Genomic DNA, 6,201 nt, shown 5'->3' with positions numbered 1-6,201 from the left:
CTGTCCTCAAGGAGCTCCCAGCTCATTCAGGCAGACAGGCATGTCAGGAAGCCATTTCAATCAGTACGATAAATTCTAAAATAGGGTAAGATGTGAACACAGGGGAAAGGCACCAAACCCAGTCTGCAGGGGTCCAAGGAGACGTCTGAGAGGAAACAGCAGGGAGGCGGAGACCTAATCATTAATAAGAGTTAACCAGGGGATGGCAAAGAAGGCTTTCCAGACAGAGAGAGTGGCATGAACAAAAGCTGAAAGTAAGAAAGAACATGGCATCAATGTTTAATCACTTAATTAAATCTTCCTTTTAGTTCAAGTTTTTTCTGACCCATGGATACCACTGTCTTTTGAGGATTCAAGCCTCTTAACAGGTTTTCTCAAGGAATTCAATGATGACAGCTTTTCTTTCTCTCTTACCTCATCACCTCTAGGCTGGTTTCTTTTCTCCTTGTAATCCAAGCATTTTGTTCAGTACCGTAGAGCTAAAAGTGACCAACTGTCTTGGCTTCCTCACCTTCCTTTCATCAGTCTCACTCTCCCTGCTCCATCCAAGGTTCTTTCTTCTTTTTCCCTCTGTTTACTCCTTCCAGCTCTTGTTCTCCCATGGAGACTGATGCCTGTAACCATGCTACTTTCTAATCCTCTTTAGGTGATTCCACTCGCCCCTCATTCTCTCTTTTCTACATAACCCGACCGTACTCCATATAGTAGTGGTGAGACATTTGTAGGGTTCCAACACTAAAAGTGCAATCACAAGAGAAAAGAAAATCACATCCCAGGTGAGAGGGATAAAAAAAAAAAAATGAAGAAAGGAAGTTTTCAGGTGAAACCCATTGAAGTAAAGCTGCTTCTTGACAATGCCTTTTGGATTAATCAGCTGTTCTTAGGCATTTCCACAACCTTAGCTTGTAGCACAAAGCAAGCACTCAGTAAACTGTTGATGTGAGAATTTACCTTTTTCTAATTCTCTAATTTACCTTGTTCTAATTAAATCTTCAGTTATGGCAAGTGGTAGAATTGAACAAATATGATGAACAGTAGCTAGCTGTCTGTATAAGTGTGAAGCTAGGAATTTGAATATAGAATTTGTGATGACACAGTATTTGTGATGGTTAATTTTATGTGTCCATTTGACTGGGTCGCAGGATGCCCTGATATTTGGTGAAACATTATTGTGGGTGCTTCTATGGGGGTGTTTGGGGATGAGAGTAACACTTAAATTGGTAGACTGAGTAAAGGAGATTGCCCTCCGTAATTGGGTTGGCCTCGCTCAATCACTTGAAGGCCTGAATAGAGCAAAAAGGCTGACCCTCCCCCAAGTAAGAGATTCTTCCTGCCTGAAAGTTATAAAATTGGGACATCAGCCCCTCCTATGTCTCAAATGTGCTGGCCTTGGACAAGAACTACACCACTGGCTCTCCTGGTTCTCAGGCCTTCAGACTCAGACTGGGATGTACACTACCAACTCTCCTGAGTCTGCAGCTTACAGACTCACCCTGAAGATCTTGGAACTTACCTGTCTTCATAATTGCATGAGTGTATATATATATATATATATATATATATATATATATATATATATATATATATCACAGGAAATAAGGTAATCAGAAGCTACTTTGATTATAATACCTGCCTCTAATTTGTCTTATAAATTTTTCATGATCCAGGTACATCCCTTCTCCCTGGGTAATTAGATCACTCTTTACTACATGTGGGTGATTTGATTCTTATAGGCCATTTTTCCATACTAAATGTCAAGATCCTTTGAAGAATATTCTTAGTTTATTTGGCAGGAATCGATCCCTTACAAACAGCTCCACAATGTTTGCCACTTGTGTATCCATGACAATAAAGCTGCCTCAGGTACCGCATCGTATAAGGGGTGGTCAGAAGACAGGGAAATGTCTGTGAGTTCTGATATTCAGGAATAGAAGGTAAAAAACTAGGTTAAAACCAAGTAATGCTTTCTCATCAGACACTCTTCTGTCCCATACTGTTATACAAAAGTAAAGATTGCAGAAGTAATAGAAGATGCAAGGACATGGGATGAGGGGATGAGGTGAGAGTTTAGTGAGGACTTCAAGGACATCAAAGTGCTAAACGTACAATGCTAAGCAGGGCCAACATCACAGAAGTGCCATCTGCACAGATGCTCAGAAGGGCCCTGCACTGACTTTAGTGCTCTACTGTCACCATCTTGAGACTCTTAATAAGTTTTGAAACAAGGGGCCCCAAATTTTCATTTTGCACTTGGTCTTGCAAATTACAAAATTGGTCCTGATGCTAAGTAAATCTTCCTTTAAGTTTGGTAACCAGTTATAAGTTCAAAGTAAATGTTTATTCAACTTTCCACCTACTGATTATTCTAATGGTCTTATGTTAGGATCTAAGAATAATAGCAAACCAAACTGAAATCCCATCATCCCATGCTCTACCCACAGATGGAAAGAACAGCAGGCAAGAAAAAGCCTTGAGCAACAGCCATGAGGAACTACGTAACAACCAGTCCTCATGCAGAGCTTGAGAAGAGATGCAAGTTAATTAGCAGTATTTACAAGAGCTTGGATAACTGCTTCTAAAATCAAGGACTGAACCTCCAATAATGGGATGATATTGGCCCCCCGCCAGTGAAATAGCTTCAAAATGCCCAGTCGAGGAACTGAGTAAAATAATTTGGCACCATTGTCAAAACCTTCTTTTGCCATCCTTCACTCTTGACAAACTTCCCTCGGTGTAAGAAAAAAGAACTGCCTACAATCTGCAAGTGTATTACTTGCTATACAAAAATAATCACCCTGACTTCCATTTCAGGCATTAAAAGAGACCAAATATCGTATTTCCAGGTTTTAGACAACACATTCATATAAACACAAATGTGCATCAGAGCTTTCCATTTGTTGAAGCATTTGTATTTAACATACTCTGCATAGGCATTAAAAGTGAAGGAATTTGTATATGATTAATATCTTCCAAGAACTCTCATCTGGTGGGACAGAGGATGGCACTGCCACCCAATTGGATAAATGGAGAACTTGGCCTGCTGATTTGGCAATACTTCTGACCAGCTACCAAAATAAAAGACAGCACCAACATCACTGCTGACTCACAACTGTCCTGAAGGTTTGAGTTTCCCTCCTTTGGCAGAATATCCTACTTGTACCCTACATGTTTCACCCTCTATACTTCTCTCCTTCTTCAATGCTAAGTTCCAGGCAATAAGATTGTATTAGTCAGAGTTTGAAGAGAAACAAAACTAATAAACATACATATAGAGAGAGATTTATTAAAAGAAAATGATTCAAGTGATTATGAAGACTGGTAAATCACAAATCTGCCATCTGCAAGCTGAAGACCTAGGAAAGCCAAAGATGTAGCTCCCATCTGAAGACCAGCAGGCTTGAGACTCAGAAGGAGCCAATGTTTCTGTTCTACTCTAAAGGCAAGAAAGAACCGTTGTCCCAGCTCAATGCAGGCAGGCAGGAAGTGTCCTCATAGAAAAGTCAGCCTTTTTGCCCCATTCAGGCCTTCAACTGCTTGAGTGAGGCCCACCAACATTAGGGAGGGCAATCTGCTTTATTCAGTCTTCCAATTTAAATATAAATCTCATGCAAAAGCACCCTCACAGACACACACAGAATAATGTTTGCCCAAATATCTGGGCACCCTGTGGCCCAGTCAAGTTGACACATAAAATTGACCATCTCAGGAAGGTCATTGGAAGCATATTGCGGCAGCTCCCAGGATAATCAGTCCACTCCTAGGCTGCTCCCCTTCTTTGTCTCTTCCTCCTCCAGCTGCCACCATCTTGGACCATGACAACAAGGGACATACCTAAATAACGGCAGAAAAATTGGGGGCCCTGAAGATTGTATGGAGCAGAAACACCATGTCAGCCCAGGACTCTATATCCCCAGTCTTCTACATCAGAGAAGAAAGAAACTTGCACCTCGTTTAATCTGCTGTTATTTGGTGATGATGTTTTGTGGAGAAGGAGGGGATCTGTGAAAGCTGATGCTAATCCTAACTGATATATCTCCCTTTTTCTCCCATTTCACACTGCAGGAGAGAATGATGGATTGGGCAACAAATTAGCTAAAATACCTATGACTAGAAAGAGAGAAAACCCTAAGACCTGTGTAGTCCTCAGCTCTACAGTGAAGGTAACAATCAAACTTTATACAGCACAGTAAAGCTTTTGTGCAGCCTTTCATGACATTATATCTTTCCAAAAATAACCTTGTGAGGCAGAGAAGCCTTATGTTTTAATCCTCATTTTTCTCTCTGAAAAACCTAGGATTGTCCTTGCTTAGATGATAATTTGGTTTTGAATTCTTCATATTAAGCTAAGCAAAACCATGCAGTATCAAGTGGGCAACAATATCTTATTCAATAGAATTCTATCCCTTTACAAACATTTATGGGGAGCTTTAAAACTTCTTTATAAATGCAAATTAAGTCTTAAAGCAAGATTATAACAGTGAAATTCTGTTTTAACCTGATGGACACCAAAATGACTTTGCTAAATTTAAACTGCATTTCAATGGAAACCCATGGTCACTGTGGAACCAAAGGGTATTGAGCCTATTGTTTGTTTGCTGTGATCGTTTGCAGATAAAGCAAGGGAACACTATTATTTGTGTCACAGTGCATGTTAGCCTTAAATCCTGGGAGAAATCCTACAGCTGCAAGAACTCTTTAATTGAGCCCAGAGTTTCTCAAACTTGTGTGACCATGAATCAGTTTTTTGTTTTTTATTGCTTTTTTCTTTTCTGGTTTTGTTTTTTATAAATACTTTACATTTCAAACACTGGTGTTGCAAGAGCGTGTTTTCGGAAGCACTATACCACTTTCTACTTTGAGAACATTTTCTTCTCACTAAACATACTGCAGGGTAGGACAGGGTTGGAGGGGGCAGGGGACGGAGGATTACGTGGCTGCACTTGCGGATTTTTCTCCATACCACCCTCCTTAATTAGGATTACCAGTATTAGCCAATAAGAATACAGGATTCTCAGTTAAAACTGAACTTCAGATGAACAGCAAAAATGAATTTTTTTTTGTATAAGTATGTCCCATGTGATGTTTGGGACCTACGTATACCAAAAATCTATTCATTGTTTACCTGATTTCTGAAATTCAGTTTAACTGGGCACCTTGTACCTTGTCTGGCAACCCTACCCCTAATCCATCGCCAGGGAGGAGGAGCTTCTGGTCGTCCTGGTTCATATTTCGAGACATTTAATGGGGCTTTATGACTAAGAAGGAGTGCTGGAGTCAAATCACAAGCCTCTGCCTCCAAGTTTGTAAACAGTCTCTCCATGAAGTTCTCTTATTTCGGCCTCTTTTTGTGCTACGCTTCCTTACAAGGACCCTGAGTAATATCCTGTAAGACTAAGATTTAGGACAAATGGAGATGCCTTGCCTGAGCCTTAATCCTAAATCTCAAACTCAAACCTAGGTTTGCAGAAAGTCTTGCTTTGGGGGTTTTCGCACCAACAATAATGAGGTGCCTTTTTTCTTATTTCTGGACCAGCTAGCTATAGGTCAATGCATGCCGTTCAGTAGGCTTAATATAAGCTATTGCAATCCCTACAACTATTATTCTTATTAGCACCCTAAATATCTGTATTGACAATATTGCAATGGTTGTGTAACGGTTTGGGGGTGGGAGTCAGTGTACTCAAATGCCATCAACACTCATCTCTCTCTACTTTAGAGAAAAGGAGAACAGACCACCAAATAGAGATTTGCACACAGACCACCATGACCCCGTGGTAAGTCTTGGGTCTTCTTTCTTGCCTGGGATCTGGGAATTGACCACTGTGTTCACCGTGTTAATTTCTAGAAATCATAAAACCCCAAAACTTGATTGACTGACCAGATGTTCTAAGAATACTTAGGGCTGGACACAGGAACAAGTTAATTTTTTTTTTTAATCTTAAAAAAAGAAAACACCCCAACTTACCCATAATCGATTTCTTACTTTTTTTCCCAGCTATTTTTAAATAATCAAATCACCATAGTCTCTATAGCATTCTGGAGATTACAGGGCTTGTGAGTCATATCCTTATTTACAGGAATGATGGGGGAAAGTCAGCACTTCAGCATTTACTCCATTTTTGAGAAGTGAACAGGAATTAAAAAGCTCAGGGTGGCAGGAGGAAAGCTGTTTAATACATAATTTTACCTTGTCCTACTATT

This window comes from Stenella coeruleoalba, assembly GCF_951394435.1.
Source record: "Stenella coeruleoalba genome assembly, chromosome: 5".
In the NCBI taxonomy this organism is placed as follows: domain Eukaryota; kingdom Metazoa; phylum Chordata; class Mammalia; order Artiodactyla; family Delphinidae; genus Stenella; species Stenella coeruleoalba.
The sequence above is the reverse complement of the archived record's forward strand: the minus strand, read 5'-3'. Positions refer to the sequence as shown.